The 24,362-nt window shown below is 44.4% G+C and overlaps 1 protein-coding gene across 6 annotated transcripts in view; it reads left to right on the top strand.

Annotated features, from left to right (window-relative positions):
• The window catches only part of THRB (thyroid hormone receptor beta), a 188,657-nt gene that overhangs the window by 10,647 nt on the left and 153,648 nt on the right, over positions 1-24,362 (top strand). For 2 of the 6 annotated variants that reach the window (XR_013831984.1, XM_079947402.1), the window contains exon 1: positions 12,125-12,392. The exons of 1 other annotated variant lie outside the window; for it this stretch is intronic. The gene's annotated coding sequence lies outside the window, so the exon portion shown is untranslated. Of the gene's footprint in view, positions 1-12,121; positions 12,393-22,655; positions 22,814-24,362 lie in introns of those variants that run through there. 3 more of the 6 variants (XM_079947406.1, XM_079947405.1, XM_079947404.1) reach the window with 3 other exon arrangements.

Here is a 24,362-nt window from a genome sequence, read left to right as displayed (position 1 = left end):
AGCACTACTTTTCCAAAGAGACATGGGCTTTGATGCAAACACTGTATCTCAACACAGCATTCTTCTGTACTTCTGATCGGCGCTGGATTACCAAATAGCCAGAGCAGGCACCAGCCTATGGTCCCCACGACAACAGATCAATATAATATTGATTTGATCTTGAAAGAAAATTACAACCAAGCTTTCTTAGTTCAATGTTATCCCAACTAGAGTGGTGGGCCCTTAGGAGCCTCCACAGGGTTTAATCCAGCACTGCTTCTGATATGGATTGTGGACCGATAGGATTTCCCTCTTCATCGGTAGGGAAATGTCAGATATCTTAATCCTGTGATGTGATACTGAAGCCAACAGGACATGCTTATCAGTGGGATTTTGAGGAATGAAACAGTGCTCCTCATGTGCACATGGTTTTCCCCACTACTCACCATGGAGCAGATGATTACTCAGGGGCTAATTGGCGCTGTGGGTTAAACCACAGAGCCTAGGGCTTGCTGATCAGAAGGTTGGCGGTTCGAATCCCTGGGACAGGGTGAGCTCCCGTTCCTCGGTCCCTGCTCCTGACAACCTAGCAGTTCAAAAGCACGATAGTGCAAGTAGATAAATAGGCACCACTGTGGCAGGAAAGTAAACAGTCCCAAGTCTCTAGTTTCCGTCATGGTTTCCCATTGCACCATAAGAGGTTTAGTCCTGCTGGCCACATGAGTGCAAGTAGATAAATAGGTACCGCTCCAGCGGGAAGGTAAACGGCGTTTCCATGCGCTGCTCTGGTTCGCCAGAAGTGGCTTAGTCATGCTGCCCACATGACCCGGAAGCTGGACGCCGGCGCCCTCGGCCAATAAAGTGAGATGAGCGCCGCAACCCCAGAGTCGGTCACGACTGGACCTAATGGTCAGGAGTCCTAATTGGCCAGGCTGGGACTTTACCTAGAAACCTTTCCACTATCACCTGTGTGTGACCCAGCTGTACCGCCTCAAGCAAAGGCAGGGAAGAATGCAAAGGAGCTGGTGGAGATAATCTGGTAAAGTTGGTTTTGCTAATCTCGTGCTTGGTAGTTGTTGTTGGGAAAACAGGAGTCATGTGCCTTAAAGCTGTTGCAGGTTCCGAAAACGGGCAGTTGCTAATTTGTCTGCTGCTGAAACTGAAGGCTGTAATAGTTTGCTGCCGCTTTATAATGGCATTACTGTACCAGGGTAGAAGTAACTGACATCACTAGGAGTGAACCTTACTGGAGTGTTACTTAACACAATGAAAACAAGGCACCCGGGCATGATTTCTCTGTTCATGACACATCCCCACATGTCTGCTTTTTGATAATTTCAAAATAGTGTGTATTTATCATGTCAGCATGCTGTAGTCACTATTCAGCAACCCCGAAAATGACAGGGTTATTTAAGGACAATGGTAGCTGGTTGCCCTTAGCTAATCCTACGTGAAGGGATTAACTCACTATTGCCTTCCTTTTGTAACTGTGAGTCACTTAATGTTTGGGATTTTTTCCCCCCTTCATTTTCTTTGATGTAGTCATATAGGAATAAAGGTGTTTAAAAAATTAATGTCAGCATTGATTTATAGGACTTGCTCTCCTGCTTATGGCGAAGGCACAAAAACAAATCATGCGGTTTGCTTCATATTGATCATGCCAGCTAGTGTAGACATTTTAAAAAATATGTTCATTAGAAGTTTTTTGAAAAGCTCGCCCACATTCACATTGTAGGAGAGTTCTTTCCATTTCTGGTTTCATTATGTTTGTATGTGACTCATTCTTGGCAGAAGGAGAGAGAGAGAGAGAGAGAGAGACTCCATTTATATTTTAATTCAATCATCAACATTAAATGATATGAAATTGCAAGTGCCTCTTAATATTCCTGCAGTTATTATTTTTTTTAGATTAGTCATTGTTTTTATACCTAGCAGGTGTCCAAACCTCTTAGCTAATATTTCACCTTTATGAAGGCTATATTGTGCCCTTTTTTATACTCCTCCAGCCTGTCTTGAATCAATGGGTTGGGTCCAGACATGCTGTTATGTGAATGTAAGGGCTCCTTCCATTCATGGAAGTGATGCAAATTGGGTATTCCTATGGGCTAGGAGGCAATTTTTGCCACTTCCCAATCCTGCCTGCAGATTCCAGTGGCGCTTCCCACGTTGTTCTGGAGGGTTCTCCAACCTTCCAGATCATATATTCAGGAACATATCAGATTGTAAAGATACAGTCGTACCTTGGTTCACGAATGCCTTGCGAGTCAAACATTTCGGCTCCCGAACGCCGCAAACCTGAAAGTGAGTGTTCCGGTTTGCGAATGTTATTTGGAACCTGAATGGTGACGCGCCTTCTGCGGCTTCCGGTTGGCTACAGGAGCTTCCTGCAGCCACTCGGAAGCCACGCCTTGGTTTCCGAATGTTTTGGAAGTAGAACGGACTTCCGGAAAGGATTCCTTTCAACTTCCGAGATACCGCTGTAAAGGGGAATAAGCCAAAACCAACTTTTATGAAGTTCTGCCCTGCGTAACTGTGGGCACTACCTACTATTTAATGAAAGTAGCTGCAGTCCCACAAATGGTTTTATATTGAGCCCATGCTTGGCTATGAGAAGGTCTCCCCATCTGTGAAATGGGAATAACAGAGACCTACTTTTCAAAGCTTATGTGAGAATGAATGGGATGGGATAAGATTTAAAAAGCAGTTTGTATATATACTGTAATGTGATTTGCAAAATGATATTATTATTTTTCATAGTATTTACCTTGAATATGATAGTCCTGACAGACTGATAAAATTATCATTAAAGCAATTACAACCGCAAATAAAAACATACAGGATAAAGCTGCAATAAAACAGACTACAAACTTCTACAAACTTTCTCCTACGACTAAACTTTCAGATCATCTGGATAGGCTTGTCTAAATAAGAATGACTTCAGCAGGTGCCAAAAGGAATACAGTGAAGGCAAATGTCTGAGATCAATTGGCAGAGAGTTCCAAAGTTTGGTGCTGCTAAACACTAAACAATGCTTTCAGATGCAGTGTGGGTAGTACATGCAACATCTTGCAGTGGAAAACTGTGACACCCATATTCTGGGGCCATGTTCCTGTGTGTTTTTGGGCGCCATGCTCCCTTGTGTTTGGGGTGCCATCCTCTCAAATGAGAGCATGCCCCCCCAAAACGGGATGTTCTAATTTAATTGGCACAGTTGAGGGAAGTCGTACGTGACACTTGTAAAAGTGCCGATTTTGCCGATTGAAGTGGTTGAGTGGACACATGCGCGGTAAGGTGATCTCGTAGGTAAACTGGTCCCAAGTTGTTAAGAGCTTTATATACTCATAGTAACACCCTGGTTGATCTGGTAGCAGATCGGCAACCAGCACAGACCACTGCACATGCTGTGGTCTAAACCACGGAGCCCCTTGGGCCTGCCTATCAGAAGGTCAGTGGTTCGAATCCCCGCAACGGAGTGAGCTCCTGTTGCTCCATCCCAGCTTCTGCCAACCTAGCAGTTTGAAATCACGATAGTGCAAGTAGATAAGTAGGCGCCGCTGTGGCAGGAAAGTAAATAGCCCCAAGTCTCTGGTTTCCGTCACAGTGTCCCGTTGCACCAGAAGAGGTTTAGTCCTGCTGGCCACATCACCCGGAAAGCTGTCTGTGGACAAACGCTGGCTCTCTCGGCCTGAAAGCGAGATGAACGCCACACCCCATAGTCGCCTTTGATGGACGTAATGGATGTAACCATCCAGGGGTCCTTTACCTTTTACCTTTATATGCTGACAAGGCCTCACTCCTGTCAGCAATCATGCTGCAGTAATATTGAGATGTGTACCTTGTATTTTAGGCAATTGTTGGATTAGTGAATAAGTGGCTTTATGAGATTACTAGTATTTTGACATTTCACAAGCTTTTAATTATTCTTTTGGATTCTGACCCAAGGGCACCTCCATATGACCTGTTTATGGAGCTTTCATCCTGATTTGTTTGCGCAAAGCTGATGTGGTAGCAGGATGATGCCCGTTCTTTATTGAGCATTTGTTCTCATCTGTTTGCAGGACAGTTAGATGACAAAGAAATCCACTTTTTTAAAAATTTAAACAACAACAACAAAAAACCACCCAGACATCCTGATTTGCTTGCAGGGTGTTTACACGTCTTCCCATTAATCCCTATTTTATCCCGCACTTTTAAATGCATTTCCCAAACTGCAAGATGTCTGGGTGGTTGTTGTTGTTTTTTTTTAGTGGATTTCTTGTGCTTAGGGCGACAGAGCGCTTTAATCCACTTCAGTTGCACAAACCTGAAGTTCCCATATGTGCTTTAATCTAAGGTCACCAGATTTTTTCCCCCAATGAATCCGGGGACACTAGAAATAAATAAATAACTACAACATGTTTGGGACGTTGATGCTGCAGCGATGGCAGGGCAGAGGGGCCGCCACCGCTTTGACCTCAACCACCATGTTTCCCCTTCCTCCGAGGCTTCTATCTCCTTTCTCCATGAGCCTGGGCAGCCCCTGAGTTGTTGGTTCTTTGCTGGTGGTGGTGGTGAAGTGGTGTGCGGTGGGTTAGGCATGGAAGGCGGAGAAGGAGGGCCAAGCGCGGCGGTGGCGGCGAGGCTCGGGCAGCGCGATGCATCCCTTCCCATCGGAGCAGCCCCAATCCCATTCCTACTTGCGTGCAAGCAGGAGGGGGCGGGGATCCCTCAGCTGGGAAGGGAGGCTTTCTGTTGCTTAACTGAGAGATCCCTGCCCCTTCTGCTTGCACGCAAGCTCTGATAGGCAGCATGAAGCCTCCCTTCACAGCTTAGATGCTGGGGTCCGGGAAGGTGGAGGCAGCTCCTGAAGCCAGCCAGAGCCAACTGCTCCAGGCTGCTGAGACTGTCGCTGCTGCTTTTCCCGGGGACATTAGATGAAATCCAGGGACATTCCAGGGATGGAATTTGTCCGGGGACTTATTCGCAAATCCGGGGGCTGTCCCAGGGAAACAGGGATGTCTGGTAGCCTTACTCCTGGAAAATAGTGAGAGGATGGAGGAACCTCAATTTAGCTGCCCTTGGTTCCAATTGAAATAAGGGGACAATTTGACTCATGACTAATTTGTCCCATTGAGGACAAGAGCAGTTGTCTTGGTGTTGAATGGATCCAACACCATGTTGTGATAAATGGTGTAATGATGGGCAGGGTACAGTGGTACCTCAGGTTAAGTACTTAATTCATTCCGGAAGTCCGTACTTAACCTGAAACTGTTGTTAACCTGAAGCACCACTTTAGCTAATGGGGCCTCCCGCTGCTATTCTCATTCTGAAGCAAAGTTCTTAACCTGAAGCACTATTTCTGGGTTAGCGGAGTCTGTAACCTGAAGCGTATGTAACCTGAAGCGTATGTAACCTGAAGCGTATGTAACCTGAGGTACCACTGTATTTGGAAAATAACAACCATTCTTTCACAACTGTTGCGCTAATATTACGATCTCCTCCAAACTATTCATCCTTTACATATACTAAATCTTGTCTTGAGCCCGAAACATCCTACTTTGCTTCTTCACGGAGAAAACACATTAGCACGCATTATCTTCCTTCCAGGGGGGAAAGAATTTGGATGTAAATGACGTTTGAGTTAGAGATTATTTCCGACAGGTCGATAGGGAAGCAAAATGTCCTGTTGTATTTCACGTCTTGTTGAGAGTCTTTAAATTCATTTGTGTTTAATGGGTTTAATGAAGGCTTGTGGATGCTCCACACATTTACGTTTCCCAGCATACATTATCATCTCCCTATTTGAAAAGTGTGTACTTCATACGCATGGAAGTCTGGACAGTGTGTTTTTCTTCCTGGATGCATGTCCCAGGAATTCGCCACACATGCCCCTGGAGCAGGGATTTGGGTTTTGCAGAAAAAATTGAATTGGAAAAGCATTTGGGGGGGGGGGATTCAGTTTGCACTGTAAAAAACTCAGATGCCCTAGAGCAGCGGTTCTCAACCTGTGGGTCCCCAGATGTTGTTGGACTACAACTCCCATTGTCCCTGAGCTCTGGCCTTGCTAGCAAGGGGTGACAGGAGTTGTAGTTCAACAACATCTGGGGACCCACAGGTTGAGAAAGGCTGCCCTAGAGAGTGGTATAATTTAGTATGTTTCTTTTACTTGTACAAGGGCACAAAGCGAAGAACTTTGGGTGCCAAATTTTGGCCTGGCCGAGGGGGCCACTGAAATTTTAAAGCCCCAAGTCTGCCATAGGCTACTGCATAGGCTCTGCGCACTGAATTCTCACCTGAACTATGCTCTGCACCATCCTACTTTTGTAATAGCATTTTAAGTTTGCCTGAGTATGTTATAGTCTTTATCCTCACGACAACCCTGTAAAGAAGACCATGGTGTAATGTTAGTGAAAACACTGCAGCACCTGATAGATAGATAGATAGATAGACAGATAGACAGACAGACAGACAGACACAGTGGTACCTCGGGTTAAGAACTTAATTCGTTCTGGAGGTCCATTCTTAACCTGAAACTGTTCTTAACCTGAGGTACCACTTTAGGTAATGGAGCCTCCCGCTGCCGCCGCGCTGCCAGAGCACGATTTCTGTTCTCATCCTGAGGTAAAGTTCTTAACCTGAGGTACTATTTCTGGGTTAGCTGAGTCTGTAACCTGAAGCGTCTGTAACCTGAGGTGCCACTGTAGATAGATAGATATGTTTGCTAGCCTTTTAAAGTGCTGCTTGCCTATTATTTCTTTCTGTTTGTGAGTCAAGGCTAACTGGCTGCTCCTTTGGTTGAAAGTATACGAGTAATGCACAGCACCAGGGACACAGTGGAGGAATTTTAAGTGAGGTCTCCAGATCCTCTGATGAGTTTTATTTTTAAAAGGTGTAAAGACAATTTGACTAACTGAGAAGGAAAATAATGCAGGAAATATTCTACCAGATCAAAGAGTGATGCAGCCTAAGGGGTTTAAAACTATTAGTACAACGAACTCCTTCTTCCCAACCTCAGCACCCTCTGACTTGTGCAGGGGAGGCATGGTTAGGAACTAGGACCTCAGAAATCAGTGGCATGAGCATGCGCAGAGTGCTCCTGCCTCCCGAATGAGGAACCTCTGTTGATACTTAATAAGATGATTCCATAACAGGTATCCTTTGCGCAAGCAGCAGATCTTAGTCAGTATTGAGCTAACCGCAGCAACCGGTTGACAATCCAGTTCTGCAGTTGCGCCAAACGGTCTGCATAAGAACATAGGAGTCCCACTTTGATCAGATCAAAGGTCCATCATTCTGTCCTCACAGTGGCCTGTCAAACACACATACATAAAGACATACAGAAACCATTTTTTTAACCTAAAGATAAACAGGAATAGCAAACCTCCACAATTCCCTCAAAGTGCTATGAGCTGTGTGGTGGTGTGGCCTTCAAGGAAACAGCTCTGAGCATGTCCAGAACAGATTACCAGGCTAATGGGTCTGCCATGGCAGCACATGGGCTTCATTTTAGAGGGGGGAGGCTTTATGTTAGTGGGGCAGAACTGAGTTATCTGTGACACAATTGGTCAGTTAGTTAAGTATATTTACTTACTTACTTACTTACTTGATGGGGGGGCAGTTGTCCCCCTGCACCCTCCAGCTATGCCCATGTAGCAGCAGCCCTACGAATGTTATATTCTGTGGCTGGATTGCCACAATGATGCCAGGAGGCCGGGGGAACCTGCAAAACTAGGGATAAGGAGCCTGCAGCTCTAGTTACATATACATTTATCACATGTTTTTTTCTTCAGGGAAGCAGGTGGGCAGGACCTCTTGGCTGTAGCAGTGCTTTTGGATTGGGAGTGGCTGAACTGGTGTAGACAGCTTGACTGGCCAGAGAATAAGAATAACAGCAAATCATAGAATGGTAGCGTCGGAAGGGACAACAAGGGACATCAAGGCCAACCCCTTTTGCCCAACGTGAGACTTGAACCCACAACCCTGGGATTAAGAATCTCATGCTCTTCTGACTGTGATTGACTCTAAACTCAAAGGGAAAGAGATGAATGTCAACACGACAGGAACGAGTGTGGCTTTGAGATTTTGGGGGTTGTTGTTGTTATCAATGCTTGACATTTAATTTAGTAGGGCAATGTCCCAGTAGACCAGCCTCCCCTGGAAAACAAAAATGTAGAGATTGAGCCTTAAATGAAAACAATCACTGCGTATGTTTTGGCCATCACTACATTATCAGCGGCATGCAAGTACGGTAATTCCTATGTCAGGAAGTATAATAGGGAAGACAAAATGTATGTTCTCAGCCAGAAAAAGACACTGGAGGGTTGCTGGCAGAATTTTGAATTCTTTTTTTAATAAATATTTTTTATTGGTTTTTACACATATTTTCCAGCTTATCATCCTTTTAAATATCATTTCAAAGTCTTTGGCTATCGCAGCCTAATACTTCCTTCAACCTCAACTGATGGTTTTCTAAAATCCTTTCTAATTATGCTTTTTGTTACTACAGTTATTCCTATAAATTCAAATCTTCATACATATTCTTAATTATTTTCACAATAATTTATATATTACTCCTTCCAAAACTTCTTTTAACCCTACAAGTGATGTCATTTGGTTACAGTTGCTTTCCAAATACGTCGAAAGCTTCTTCCATTCCTTTAGGAAAGTCTGGTCCTGCTGGTTCCAAATTTTCCCGGTTAATTTCGCCATCTCAGCATAGTTCATCAATTTCTCTTGCCAGGAATTTTGCATTATCTGGTTCTTTCTTCCACGGAAATTTTGTCACTATTGGTCATTCATATGCTTGGCTTACTAACCCCCCTGTGACCATCAAGCTATCTGGAAAAGTAAAGGTAAAGGACCCCTGACAGTTAAGTCCAGTCGCAAACCACTCTGGGGTTGTGGCACTCATCTTGCTTTACTGGCCAAGGGAGCCCATGTTTGTCCGCAGACAGTTTTTCCGGGTCATGTGGCCAGCATGACTAAGCCGCTTCTGGCGAAACCAGAGCAGTGCACAGAAATGCCGTTTACCTTCCCGTCGGAGTGGTACCTATTTATCTACTTGCACTCTGACGTGCTTTCGAACTGCTAGGTTGGCAGGAGCAGGGACCGAGCAACAGGAGCTCACCCCTTTGTGGGGATTCGAACCGCCAACCTTCCCATCAGCAAGCCCTAGGCTCAGTGGTTTAGACCACAGCGCCACCTGTGTCCCAAATAGTAGCTTCCCAAAAAAAGTAGCCCCCAAATACAGTGGTACCTCGGGTTAAGTACTTAATTCGTTCTGGAGGTCTGTTCTTAACCTGAAACTGTTCTTAACCTGAAGCACCACTTTAGCTAAAGGTGCCTCCTGCTGCCGCTGCACTGCTGCTGCTGCACGATTTCTGTTCTCATCCTGAAGCAAAGTTCTTAACTCAAGGTAATATTTCTGGGTTAGCGGAGTCTGTAACCTGAAGCGTATGTAACCTGAAGCGTATGTAGCCCGAGGTACCACTGCATGGGATTGAGCTTTTTATGTGTATAGATCCCTGCTCCTGAGAAGCACCCAAACAGCTGCGCCATTTGCATGTATACCTGCCCTGTTTTGTTTTCTGGCACGGCAGTGAATTACACCTGCCCCTTATTTCCAGTTGGTTAATTCAGGGCATGAGAGGAAGCGCTTGTGACCTGGGCATGTAGCTTATACATGGGACACATGGAAATGTTGCACTCCAGCCAAAGAAGTTGTGGAAAAAAATTAACGTTATTAACTAACAACAAAGACAAAGTTTAAGGCAGACTGTAGGTTTGCAAAAGATAAAGGGAGGCTCAGATTACCTTCCACAGAGGCAGGCTTCAGACCTGTGCACAGATTCCTGCCTTATAGCCCAGTCCTACACATGCTCAACAGGGACATGGGTGGCGCTGTGGTCTAAACCACCAAGCCTCTTGGGCTTGCCGATCAGAAGGTCGGCGGTTTGAATCCCTGTGATGGGGTGAGCTCCCATTGCTCGGTCCCAGCTCCTGCCAACCTAGCAGTTTGAAAGCACGTCAAAGTGCAAGTAGATAAATAGGTACTGCTCCGGTGGGAAGGTAAACGGCGTTTCCGTGCGCTGCTCTGGTTCGCCAGAACTGGCTTAGTCATGCTGGCCACATGATCCGGAAGCTATGCGCTGGCTCCCTCGGCCAATAAAGTGAGATGAGCGCCGCAACCCCAGAGTCGGTCATGACTGGACCTAAGGATCAGGTGTCCCTTTACCCTTTACCTTTACTTACACATGCTTATCGTAGCTGTCAACTTTTCCCCTTTATAAGGGAAATTCCCTTATTCTGAATAGGATTCCTCGCAAGAAAAGGGAAAAGTTGACAGCTATGATGCTTATGTGCAAGATAGTCCATCCGGGTTATTCCAAAATATGGAGGCATGTGCAGCACTGCTGCCTTAATGTAAAGCGGACCTCAGTTGTGTTGGCGTTTGGAGGTCTAGGTCATGTTAAAGATTATGTAGATCTATAATGGGGGAGAATGCACAAGTTCGCTGACACTTTTATAACAGACATTTCAGGCCGTATGTGAGTCATCTCTTAGGTACTGAAGTCCTCAACACAGAGAGAGGTAAAGTGGAACTTGCTTAACTCTTAAAAATACAAAAAGAAGAAGAGAAAGTAAATCAGTTGCAAGTCTAAGGCCCTGTGCTTTGTGACATCCTGGACAGAGCTGGGAATGTTACCTTGCGGGCATCTTTTAATTAGCAACATAATTATTTTCATTAAAGCAAAAACTGGAGAGGTATCCTGTCATTTGTATTTGGCATTGCTACCTGTTTCAAATAAGAAAGGCAGTAACGCCAACTTATAAAGCTACCTGTAAGCTGGGCTTGGCACACCTGGTGCTCTTCAGATGTTGCTGGAATACAACTCGAATCAGCTGTGCTTGATGGGGACTGATGGGAGTTGGAGTCTGGCAGCAGCTGGAGGGCACCAGAATGGTGAAGGGTGTTGTCAACTATCACAGAATATTTAGGAAATCAGGACCAGAGCAATTTAACTGCGATTTCAGCTGGTAGTTTGTTTGTTTGTTTATTTAAAAATCTGCAACACCAAGGAAAAGCTCAGAATCACTTTTAAACTGGAAAGTATTTTTAAAACTCAGTTCTAAACCTGAACTGCTTTTTAACCATTGAAAGAAATAATTGCTAAATTACTGCAGTTTTCCAGTGCCTTTAAAATGTTCCTTGATTTATAAAATCAGTTAAAAATAAAAAAAATCTCTCTGACAAAGCTGAAGAACGTAAAATTAGCATATATGGGTGTCTGTGCAGATTGTGCTCCCTTCATCTTTATAAAAACTGGTTTCCTGCGAAATTTCTGGGAGCCGCTTATGTCATAGGTGCGATCTACTTTGCCGGCAGATTATTTTTTGTCGTTTGCTAAAAATCCCATAATAAGAAATAGATAAGGACTTGCATCTAAGCTCTTGCCCCACCCTGCCCCACCCCTCCCAAATTTCCCGGGGCGTGCGTGGGAGATTCGTCTTATTGCATTAAATAAATTTTTAAAAGGCGCAATACAGTATAAACCTTCCCTCTGGAGAGCGGCCCAGGTTCCCTTGGGAGAGTTGCGGAAGTGCTGCGCCAGCAGCGCCGCATGGGAAGCCTCGCCTTGGCCCAGTCTGGCACTGGGTGGTGGGGTGGGGGTGGGGGGGAGATCCCAAGCCCAGGATCCCTCCAGGATTCCTGGGCCGGCTTCCTTCCTTGGGAAAGGCATCTTTCCCCGCCTTCCTTTGCCAGCCAGGGGGGCAGATACAAAGCACACAGCCCCAGAGGAGTGAGGGCAGCTGGACCCTTGCCGGGGCTCCTGGCGCAGCAATTAAAGCCGCCCGTTTCCGATTGGATAAGCGACCTGGGGTTGGTCTAGATGACCCCCGGGGGTGCCGATTCTCCCCGCTCCTAAAGGTGGGCAGCCCTGGCTTAGCCCAAGAGGCCGGTTTCCCCGCGGGCTGGCCTGCTGCGCGTCCCCAGGGGCAGATCCACGCGTGACGCGCGCTTGGCTGGCTGCGCCCTGCGCGCCTGGCTGGCTGCGCCCGTTTCCCCCCGTTGCGCGCGGGCGTCGCCTGCCTCCCCACCCCCGGCGAGGCGATCGTGGGGCGGGCGGACGGGAGCTGAGTCCTCCTCCTCCTCCTCCTCCTCCTCCTCGCCGCCGCCGCCGCCGCGCCTCCGGCTCCCGGTGGGGCGCGTGGAGAGAGGGGGAAACCAGGTCACCAGCGCCGAGACAGACAAACCGGCTGGGGAAGGCAGTGGGGCTGGACGGACTCAGGTGGGGAGAAGGAGCCCCGGGCCGAGGAGGCGGCAGGACTTCCCCCATCGGCGGCGTCAGGCAGCAGCGCGCCCTCGACGGGCAGGAGCCCCAGCCGGGGCAGGACGCGCAGGCGAGAGGAGACCCGCGACGGATTTGCTCGCGGTGAGTGAGTGCCCGGGCTTTCCCCCTTTTTTCCTTTTACCAAGGCAATCCGGAGTTGTTGTTTGAGGAGGAGGGGGGGGGATCCACCCGACGGATCCCCTCCTGACCCGGACTTCTGGGGCAGGAGTTCACAGCTGGACTTGGCCGCGCTGCCAGATGTTGGGTATTTTTAGCACCCGCTTGGCTTCGATCGTCTGAAGCGCATCGCTCTCGCCCGGGTGGGTTGTGCTGTTGTCTTTTTTTCCCCCTTTCCCCGAAGGTTTTCCGCGGTCGCGCTTCCCACGCAACGCCTTGCGATTGTTTACCGAGGAAGGGGAGCCTCGATCTCTCTGCATTTTAGTCTTTATCATTGGAAAGATGGGGGGGGGGTAGCTGCAGAATGTGTGTGTACATAGATATATACATATATATGTATATGTGTGTGCGTTTAAATCCGACCCCCCCCCTTCAAGCAGCCGAACGGGGTTTTCCAGACTGGCGTTCGTTGGATGGAGCAGAATATTTCATCACAGGGCTTTTGGATTATTTATTTTTTGCAATTAAAAATACATTTCCCTCCCTCCTCCTCGTTTTATTATTATTATTATTATTATTAAGGGCTTGACGGCTCCGCGCGGCGTATGCTCAGTTGTTGACAAAAATCTGTGTTTTTTAAAAGAAACGTCTCTGGCATAGTTGGTGCGGGCGCGATGCACGGAGCGGGTGGAAGTTTCCATGATGAGTAAGTTGTGTGAGCGCGGATCCTGGAGGGAGAGGCGCGCGGAGACGCGGGCTGGAGTGCGGGGACCCCGGCTGCGCTGCCTGCTGGGCGGCTTCGGGGTGGTGGGGGCGAGAGAGACGCCTCCCTGCGGAAGGTGGGTGGCGCCCTTTTCGTGCTTGTCAGTTGCTGCGCTTCAGAATTGCCTCCTTTGGAAAAGGCATCCCTATGCAAGATTTATTTCTGCAGCAGTGCCAAATAAACAAGAAGAAATGCTGTACAAAAAAAAAAAAAAAAAAAAGTTTGCACTAATTAACAAGTTTTAAAAAAGAAGTAGGGGGAAACCCAAATCTATTATTAGTAATTATTATTATTATTATATTTGTTAAGCACCCTTCATCCATAGATCTGATGGCAGTTCGCAGCATAAAAATACAAGACAAAAACAGGAAAAAAATATTCAGTTTAAAAAGTGCATCTTAGGGAAAAGCAGGCTCAGAAATGTTCACAGTTTATTTATTATTAGTTATGAATGTTTATAACTCACCTTTCAAGAAGGTCCCCCCCCCGGGCATCTTATGAATATCAATAAAATAATCCATTTCTTCTTTATTACATTTACCCCCCCCCCTTCACCTCAGGTTAGCCAACATTGTAATAAAGAAACTGTAGTTTGAAGACCTGGGGCCCACCCAGGGAACCTCTTCAGCCATGAAGCTCATTGGGTGAGGTTGGCGCCGCCATTTTCTCTCAGTCTAAGCTACCTCGGAGGGTTGTTGTTAGGACGTAAGAGGGGAGGGGGAACACTCCGCATTGCCTTGTGCTCTTATGAGGAAAGACAGGATATAAATGGAAGAAATAAATATTTCAGTCTCAAAAGAAAACAGCGAGATAGGGTATCATGGCGGTTCAACATGCACACAGCCCTCAAGGCCTTTTTTTGGTGGCCCTCGGCAACATTTGATGCCCACCTCCACAGCCCTTGTGCTGCCTTCCCAAAGCCAGGTAAGTGAGGTGCTGGGCTTTGGGAAGGAGGCGTGAGGCTTGGACAGGGTCCTAGTTAGGCCTGCAGCCTCCTTCCGAAAACCTAGTCGGTGCTTGAAGTTTCTGGTATAATTTATTCAACTTTTTTTAAAAAATAAGTTTTTATTAGTTTTACCTAAAAGTTGTACACCACAAACATAACATTTTCAAACATTAGAAATGGGGTTCTTTTGAACCTTGAGATCTCCTTCCTTCCCTCCATGGGTTCAAATTCTAAGTTTTATTCCTGCATCTTTTACTGTAATCTATCTATTATATAATCATAGTATCCAAAATCCACGTTACTTTACAAGTGTTGTTGTATTCCTGCCAATGATTTCAGCTGTTTACAGTGGTCTCTCAAATATGTTAGAAAGTTGTTCCAGTCCTTTAAGAATACTTGGTCTTCCTGATTTCTGATCTTTCCCGCCAATCTTGCCATTTCTGCATATTCCATCAGCTTGTTCTGCCACCCTTCTCTGGTCTGTACTTCTTCTTTCCATCTCTGGGCAAGAAGCATCCTTGCTGCTGTCACTGCCTACATAAACAGTTGTTTATTTTCTTCTGGTAGCTCCACACCTATAAAGCCTTTGGTTTTTTAACAAAAGCTATCTTAAACATTTTTTTCAGCTCATTATATATCATTTCCCAGAAAGCTTTTACCACCCCACATGACCACCACAGAGCCTCACACTTCCTTAGCTCCTTGGCAGGGCAGCGAGGGCTGGCAGTGTGTGTTAAATTTTGGCCCCACAATCTCACGCCATGCAACAAGGCAGTGGGCTGCCCACAGGTTCTGTGTCGAAGTACTATTGCGGCCTGCTTGGTATGGAAGGTTGGATCACCCTGGGTTAGATGGAGAGATAGCTGCTAGCCAAAATTAATTCAGTTTGGGAGGAGCCTGCCCAAGGATGGGTAACCTATGGTCCCACCAGAGACTGAGGAACCTCAGCTTCCATCAGCCCCAACAGAATGCTCAGGGGAGATGGGACCTGTAGTGTGGCAATGTTTCCCCATCCTTGTTCTGACTCTTGATTACAAATAGCACAGAAGCAGTAGCAATACCAAGTTCATGACAGCCGCCATCCGATGCTTTTCTTGTTGGTGGCTGCAGAAGTTGGGCCATCTGCGATGAATCATTCTCCTGATAAGATCTGTCTAGCTGCTGCTTGCTTTCTAAGAAGCAAGGGCCTCTTCTCGAAAGGCACTCCTCCTCAGATACTTTGAGTCCCACCTTTCTCAGATATGCTGTGCAGCCGGTGAGTAATTCAGGGGTGAGGGAAAGGACTCGAGACAGGCTCAAGGACACTTTCTTCCCTGGCTAGTACGTCACCAGTTACTTAAGGCCCTAACCAGCTTGGACCAGGTGTCCTGAAGGGCTTTCTGTTTCTCCTGTGTGGATCCACCTGGCCTTTAAAATTTGCTGCTTCATCCTTCCTGAACGTGCCGCTGCCTTTGGAGGCATCGTTGGTGGCAGTGTACGAAAATCCTTCCCCTCCCCCCATGGCAGTGTCCCAAAAGCATAGAGTAAATTCTTAAGTGGGGCTGATTGGTGCAAGTCGGTGGGTCTTCCTCCACCTTGAACATCCTGGTTGCAGAAGAACATAAGATGAGCCCAGTATTTGTGCTACCTGGGGCAGAAGGTGGAGAGACACATTGCTTCACTCCTGAACCTTACCTTCCTCCAGGTTTTCACCATTGGTTTCAATGCGGGGTGGGATTATGCTAGCTCTGATCAGGGAGAATGATGAAACCACGGAACCAGCAGATTGAAGGCTACATCTGTCCCAACTCCAGCAATGGAACACCACGTTCTTGGGTGTGACACCAGCTCCGGCCAACAGGAAACACAGGCAGCTCTTGAGCTAAGCCTACAAAACTTTTTTGTGGGTACAGCAGGGCCCTCTGTGGTGGAGGTGTTCACTCTGCCGGTGGAACTCTTCTTCGCTGGTGAGCAGGCACCTCAACACAGTCCTCAGTCCCTCTAGCCAGCCGGTCTAGTGGTTAGGAATCTTCTGCCCAATGATCTTCACCTCTAGTTGTATTCAGCTGGTGTTTGAAGACATTTCTCTTTAAGCAAACCTTTGATTCTGTCTGTTGTTGCAAAGTTTAATCTAATTTATCTACTCTTAACTTTGGCTTTCTGGACCATTTTTGATGCTGCTTTTGTTTTCGGTTGATTATGCTAATCATTTTAATGACAGCTTATTTTTCTGTTTGTTTTTCCCATGTTAACCGCTTTGACTAACTCCTTTCGGAAGGAAAAGGTGGGGTGTAATTTCCACCCCTTTAATGTATAAATGTCATTGGCTTTAGCAGCAAACATTTACTTCATCTGAATGCCTACACTGCAAACTTAGAACAGCTAGGAATTTTGAGAAGAATCTTAGCATGCTCACCAAACCACCATTTTCAGGGTTCCTTGGGGAAAAACCATGACAGTTAAAGTGGTATAAAACTGATACCGTATTTACTTGAGTCTAATGTGCCATCAAATCTAATGTGCACCTAAGTTTTCAGAACCTTGAAACCAAAAAAAGAATTTGCTGGTGAATGTAAATGTGCCATTGAATCTAATGCATACCTTTATTTTTGCAACTTAATTTGGCCCAAAATGGTGAGCATTAGATTCGAGTAAATACGGTATAATGCTTGCAATGTTGATAGGGCCTATCATTTTAAGCTCGCAATAAGTCCCACTGGTATATCTTTGGATATATTGATGTTACCATACTTATATCAGCTTTATACCACTTTAATTATGATTTTCCCCAGAGTAATGTCACTTGCTGTGGGTGCTGTCAATACTATGCTAAGAAATCTCTAACTCGAAAAACTATAGTTCCTTGCGATGAAACAATGACTTAAATGAGGTGGAGTCCGAAGGGGAGATATGCCTTTCTGAGTATCTTGCAGTGAAACCGTTGCCCTGCATCTAGTTAATAGAATATTGGAATCAAAGGGGCATAAGTTTGATTTGTAGACTGAAATCCACATAACAAAAACTACCATAGAGATATCAAAATTTTATAAAGTAGGCAGTCCACAGCTTCGCGTTTGTAAAAACAGGGGGCCCACATACTTACCTAATTGGGAACCAATGTTTAGATGATCAGATCATGATGAGTTAAACAAATATATGGCAAGATATGTTGGGGGGCAGCTTTGTTTATCGTTTTAACTGGATATATTTACGCTTAAATTCCAGTGTGGGTCTCCCAATAGCCCACAAAGATAACATTGAACATTCTCCATCATTCCTTCGGGATGTGTATGTGGGTGTGTATTAAAATAAAAGATACTGCTAACAGTTCTTTTATCGGTATATAAATTCTTTGGAAAAAAACGTTGTAATTTCATCCATAGTCATTGGAATCATTTCACTGATCAAGGCATGGTCTTAAAGTCAGACGCGTTGGGTTCAGAATCGATACCAGGAAGAGGAAATGACTGTGATAATATACGGTGTGTTAAACACACTTTTTAAAACTTTTACTTGGGACTTAAAGGTGTCTGACTGGCAACATCAGACACTGTGTCTTTTATTTAGCCACAAAGCAAGTATTTAATGGACCACAGCAAAACAAGATTCCTCAGGGTAGGTCTGATCCTGTGGTTAGAAGATTTTGGAGATCAGGCCGTCAACTTCCTGGCAAGAGGCCTCCTCAAATACAGTCTGGGAAAGATGTTGGGAAAAATATAGTTGAGTCTCCATAGTTTGTGCAGCATTTGGAGTCTACTTGGTCAGAGTTACTGAGAGCCAGTTTCAGTCATGGTTTTTGTGGTATGATGGCCTTTCCACTAGTATCTGGCCGGAGATCTTCATCTCCAACTTTGTTTTGTCCTTTTAGTCTGCAGTCTATTTATTCCTTAACTGTTCCATTGATTCTTATGGGCATATTCCGGAGTAGCCTGTATTTAGCAGCTGTCATTTGATGTGTATTGATGTGAACTTCATGCATCATGGTTGACATCAAATATTTCTTGCTAGCTCCCCTCCCCATGTGGACATCCTCACCACTTTGCATTCTTCACTGGCTGAATCAAAAGATACTGATGTTGTGCTATGTTGATTCCATTGGGGAAAAGGAGATGGGATTGCAAACTTTGAACATTTTAGTGGTTTACAGAGAAAAGGAATGAAGACACAAGACATTGGCTTCAGCGAGTGGAGATGTAGTAGAGGCTAGAAATGATGGCAAAGGACAAGGAACTTGGTGGGTTGCAGATATTTCTTAACACTGGAAGCCCCAGCTTCTTGTTTCTGATATTTTGTAGAGGTGTGATGCAAATGAGCATTTTATCCGAGTTGCATGTACTGGAAGTTTTCTTGATTTGTAAAGGAATGGCAATAATAGGATGTATAGTGTTTTTATTGACTGAATGGGGAATTGATCCCTGGCCTAAGCAGGCAAAAGTTCCTCAGTTTGTAAATGCTACCACACCAGCTCTTACATGATCTTACACAAATAACAATAATATTACTTAGCTGCGTTGCTGCATGGGAAAATCAAGATAGGAGTTGTTTACTGAAAAGTGCCTAATTCTGCCCAAATTGCTGTGTTATGCACTGTTTAGTTAGTATAACTCCAGGCACACCATCCCAAGGTTTCCTGATCACAGTGACAAATGCTAATCTTTATATATTGAGTTATTTACATACTGGTTTGATTCTGTTAATTTTCACAGGTGACCCACCCTCCTCAGTGGTGGTTCCATGTAGTTTTCAAATACGCGAGGTAGAAAATTGAGGCAGAGAGACGGTACCTTGGCCAAGGCCACCCATTCAGCCCATCAGGGACAAAATTGTGCTCATCTGGTCCTATGCTGTGGCCACTGGATTTCACTATCCATTATTTGACCTCGCCAAACAGCTTTAGGCAAGATTCTCCCTTCCCCCACTCTTATTGGTACTGGCAATTTATTTTTAAAGGCCCATCTAACAACATTTGAGATACCAAGCTTAATTTTCTTTTGCTCTGTTTTGGGTGACAGAGGCCTTATTTGAAAACAAAATTAGTTAGGCCAATGTTTTCCAGCCTCTGGTTTCACGCCATGAAAAAACTAATGTATGATAGGGTGATGGGGGACCGCTCATCAGCCTGAGGGCTGTGTTCCATCATGGACCACCTTTTGGGAACTTCATGCCCATGGAAGGAGTGGTCTGAGGCAAAAGTGGGCAGAGGAAATATAAGTGACTTTCATATTTGCATCGTAAGCAAATTTTCAGCCACGCAAAAGTCGAGAGGTTTCTACACCTGTTTCCATCGAGGCAAGCAATAGGCGTTGTCCCAATTCCGGGAAGGGAAAAATACCCAAGGAGGGTGTGAAGTAGAGCCTGGGGAGAGGCGTAATTCAGGGAGAAGGTTGTAGTTAGATGACAATATAGCAAGGTCTTGAGGGTTGTGTTTGGGCAGGCATAGGCAAACTTGGCCCTCCAGTTGTTTTGGGACTACAACTCCCATCATCCCTGACCATTGGTCCTGTTAGCTAGGGATGATGGGAGTTGTAGTCCTAAAACATCTGGAGGGCCAAGTTTGCCTATGCCTGCATTTGGGCCTCCCAAGGTTTGAGAATCCTCACTCTAGACTTACCAGTGTGGATTTGATTTAAATCAAATCGATTTCAATCATGATTTCCATTACTAGTCAGAGTAGTTTTTACAGTTATATCAGAAATTACTGATTTGGTTATACTATCAGAAATACATAGACAGATAATTATGTAATTATTGTGAAGTTTAATAAGTTAACTGTTTCTATTTGGACTTTTCTGTTGTACTTTATTGGAAGGAGAAAAACAATCATTTCCTTAATAACAATTTAAACAATTTATTTAACTAAAACAAAAACATAGCATATGTATCCATGTTTGCTAACTGATGTGGTTAAACAATTTTTTAAAACAAATCTTAGTCTGAGTTTCAGCACACTTTGAAAACTTAAAACAAATCCTTATTTCCTGATGAATAGCCTTTGGACAAAATGTAACTTAAATAGAAAACTATCATGAGAATTATTTTTTTCCTCCGAAAGCATTTTATTTTAAAAATCCAATAAAAAATCAAAAATCCAATTTAAATAAAAAATGATTTTTTTAAAAAAAAGAATCATTGATTTTTATCCATCCTGAGTCTTATGCAGTTGTCCCCTGAAGCTGTATATTGCAAGGAACTATAGGTAGCTGTATTTTAGGTAAGCTTGTCCAAAATTGCACATCTTCATATTGACAAAGTCCTGGTCATTTTTAAAGTGATGGCAGTCTCCTAGTACGCAATCTGAAATAGACTGAAGAAGACTGTATGCTCCTGTGAAAAGCAGACAGAGATTTGCTTTCTTAAAATTAGTACTTGGAACACTCCTTTGCAGAGCTTTCCTATTTGGTCTTCCCCAGAGAGCCCTCCTTAAAAGCCAATGTACATGTTCCATTTTCCACTTCTCTTGTGTAGACATTGAAATAAACACCACTGCAGTGCATTCAGGCTCCAGGCCACATAGTAAATCTTGCAGGCTACCATATTTGCCAGTGATGCAAGCTAAAAATAAAAATAAATGTGTTTATTATAAAAAGTCTTGGGTAATCAAACATGTAACAAACTGTATCTCATTACTTTACATAATGAGTTATGCTTCGTGCTGCTCCAAATTTTGTTTTCCGCTTGTCTGCACGTAACTCTTGAGAGAATGTTTAAGTATGCGCACTTAGGCTTGTATAAACTGTTTCCTTCAGACATTGAAAACATATGAAGGTGATTGCCTCTGAAGTCCACTATGATTACTTCTTAAACGCTTATTGCTGAAGGGGGTAAATGTCGATTTCCAAGAACAGATGCACAAAAATTCGCAGATGTATTTTATTTATTTGTTTGTTTATTTGTAACAATTACAGTGTTCGTTACCAATTCCCCCTCCCCCTCTCTCATGCATACAGGCACACAAATAAATTCTTACCTTGTTCTTACTATTCCCACATTCAGCTCACATGCATACAGTAACACCAACATAGTATTCCTATACTATAGGGACACGGGTGGCGCTGTGGTCTAAACCATCAGGCAGGCATCAAGCACATCCGTCAAATAATAATAATAATAATAATAATAATAATAATAATAATAATAATAATAATAATTTATTTATACCCCGCCCATCTGGCTGAGTTTCCCCACATAACACATTATTAGTTTCCCAAATAACACATCGTGGGTTATTTGCCTTCTTGCCACCCTCAGTTTCAAGACCAGCGCTCCTTTATTCTGACAGGCTTCGGCCTTACTGGGTAGTTTTATCTGTCGATTCTTATTTTTGTCTGTCGAGCCTGTCTCCATTTTTATCTTATACTGCTTGCTTTGTATTTTATTTTATTATGAACTTGTGGTTTTAATTCTTCCAAGCCACTCTTGAGGAATGTAACTGATAATTAAGAGTAATTAAGGCAATACAGTGGTATTTTAGTTTATGAACTTAATCCGTTCCAGAAGTCCGTTCTTAAACCGAATCCGTTCTTAAACCGAGGCACGCTTTCCCTAGTGAGGCCTCCCGCCACCAGTGCCCTTCCATCGTTCCGATTCCGTTCTTAGACTGAGGTAGAGTTCTCAAACTGGGACACTTTTTCTGGTTGTGTGGAGTTTGTAAACTGTTCTTAAACCGAGCTACCGCTATAGAGTCAAACCTTGGTTGTTGAACATAATTGGTTCCGGAAGCCCGTTCAGCTTCCGAAATGTTCGACAACCGAGGCGTGGCTTCTGATTGGCTGCAAGAGCTTCCTGCACTCAAGCGGAAGCTGTGTCGGGTGTTCGGCTTCCGAAAAGCGTTTGGAAACTGGAAAACTTCCAGGTTTTCAGCGTTCGGGAGTCGAAACGTTCCAAAACGGAGGCGTTTGGCAACCGAGGTTTGACTGTATGTGAATTCAACTGTAGAAAGATAAAATAAATCTACGTCAAGTACACAGAAGGACTGCAGAGGAATGAGTGAAGCTTTACATCACATCATCATCATCATAAATTATATCCACCCCTCTTCCTGAAGAAGCTTAGAAACACCTGGGAGCAAATCGAAGTTGCAACCAGGAATGTACCTAAGGGTTGCTTAGGTTGACCCTTGATATAAATTTGATATTAATGAGCTGGGTTGCCATATTTCAGAAAGTCAAAATCCTGGCTTTTGTCCGGGAAATTCTGGACGCATTAATGACATCATATGTGTTTCTGACATCTTGCTTGAATTTCCAAACCCCTGCTCTTTCGAGAACTCGATAGGTAGAATCTAAATATTAAATTCCCACCAGGATGATTTTTAACAACGTTAAAAATACACTCCAGCTTGATACGTGTGATGAGTTTTCCTCCACACCTAGATCAACAGAGCAAGCGTCACTGCTTAATTTCATCGCAGGACAGGCAGATATCGAGCACCAGAAGTTAATTTTCAGAAATTAGTGCTGGTTCAGAGTTCACAGCTTGGCCAGGGAAGCATGTGACCTGTGGCAGTAGTTGGTGGTTGGTGCTGAGCCCGAAAAAAGTGACTCCCTCAGAAGGAAGAGGGAGTTCATTACCCTTCAGCCGCTGCTGAGAGGCAGGGACCGAATACAGCTGCAGTCCCCACATGTTGCAGGCTGCATCATCAACTTTACAGGGAAGACCAGCCTTCCGCTTACCTGTATCCTGCTGTGCTGACTCATTTTTTCACTCCGACTGATAGAGGTAATGAAAGGTGTGAAAACAAGCTGAGAGAGCGGAGAATATTGTGTGGCTTTGAAACGATTTTTACTGTTGCCGATGCAGTTATATTATTAGACCTCTGCTTTAGAAAGGAGTATCGGCGAAAACATTTCTCTTCAACCAGGCCTTGGGCTGATTGACGTGCCCTTTTTCAAGTGGGTTGTGGGAGAAGGAATTATAGGTATACGTTTTTGTTCGTATTTTTATTAAATATTTTGTGTTTTTTATAATGTCATTCTGTGTTGTGAACCGCCCTGAGATACACGATGAATGGAGATATACAAATTCTAACAACAACAACAACAACATAAATTTATTATTTATACCCCGCCCATCTGGCTAGGTTTCCCCAGCCACTCTGGGCGGCTTCCAACAAAATATTAAAAATACAATACAGTGGTACCTCAGGTTACGTACGCTTTAGGTTACATACACTTCAGGTTACAGACTCCGCTAACCCAGAAATATTACCTCGGGTTAAGAACTTTGCTTCAGGAGGAGAACAGAAATTGTGCTCTGGCGGCACGGCAGCAGCGGGAGGCCCCATTAGCTAAAGTGGTGCTTCAGGTTAAGAACAGTTTCAGGTTAAGAACGGACCTCCGGAACTAATTAAGTACTTAACCCGAGGTACCACTGTACAACATCAAACATTAAAAACTTCCCTAAACAGGCCGCCTTCAGATATCTTCTAAAAGTCAGATAGTTTATTTCCTTGACATCTGATGGAAGGGCATTCCACAGGGCAGGTGCCACTACCGAGAAGGCCCTCTGCCTAGTTCCCTGTAATACAACAACTGATTTAACAACAACTGATTTTAAAAAAACAAAACATTTCAAATGTATTTTAAAATATTGGTAAGACTGGTTACCTGTTGCAGTAAACATTGTGAGCCTGCATTTTCTTTTTAATGCTCGCACACAGCATTAGAAAGGTTGTTTGAAGTTCTAAATAGGTTATGCTATGGACTTGTGATACCATGTGCTGTGTGGATTGGTGTGGCTTACTAAGAACAGAATAGACCATATGAGTGGATAGCATCACTTTACAGTGACTGGAAATATTCAAACTGCTTGTTTGAACACAGTTGAAATAGAGAGAGAGAGAGAGAGAGAGAGAGCGCGCGAGAGAGAGTGTTAGTTGTGACTGCAGCCATTAGTCACAATCTAGCAAGGGACTCCCACAAGTGCAGACAGATTTTTCCATGTTATATTTGCGAAATGACTATTTAGGTCATGGGGTCTGGATATGTGTGTGGTTTGCTGGATTGCAGCCTAGTGTTTCAGACTATATAATTTTTTTCCCCTTCTTCCCTGTGGTGGAGAGGGTAACCCCAGAAACTCATGGTGCTGGCTGCCTCCTCCATTGAAGTGAATGGGGATTTTCCTCTGTGCCCAGAGCATGCAGGAGGTTCTGGATCTGCTGGTTTTAAAAATGTGGATCTGGAAATTGTCCAGTAGCTTAACTTAATCTTTTAATTTTGGCGAACATTAAGATTCACCTCAATGTTATTACTAGCAACAGTAAGACGAA

The sequence above is a fragment of the Podarcis cretensis genome, assembly GCF_951804945.1.
Source record: "Podarcis cretensis genome assembly, chromosome: 12".
Classification (NCBI taxonomy): domain Eukaryota; kingdom Metazoa; phylum Chordata; class Lepidosauria; order Squamata; family Lacertidae; genus Podarcis; species Podarcis cretensis.
Note: the sequence above shows the minus strand (reverse complement) of the source record. Positions and strands in the feature narration are given on the sequence as shown.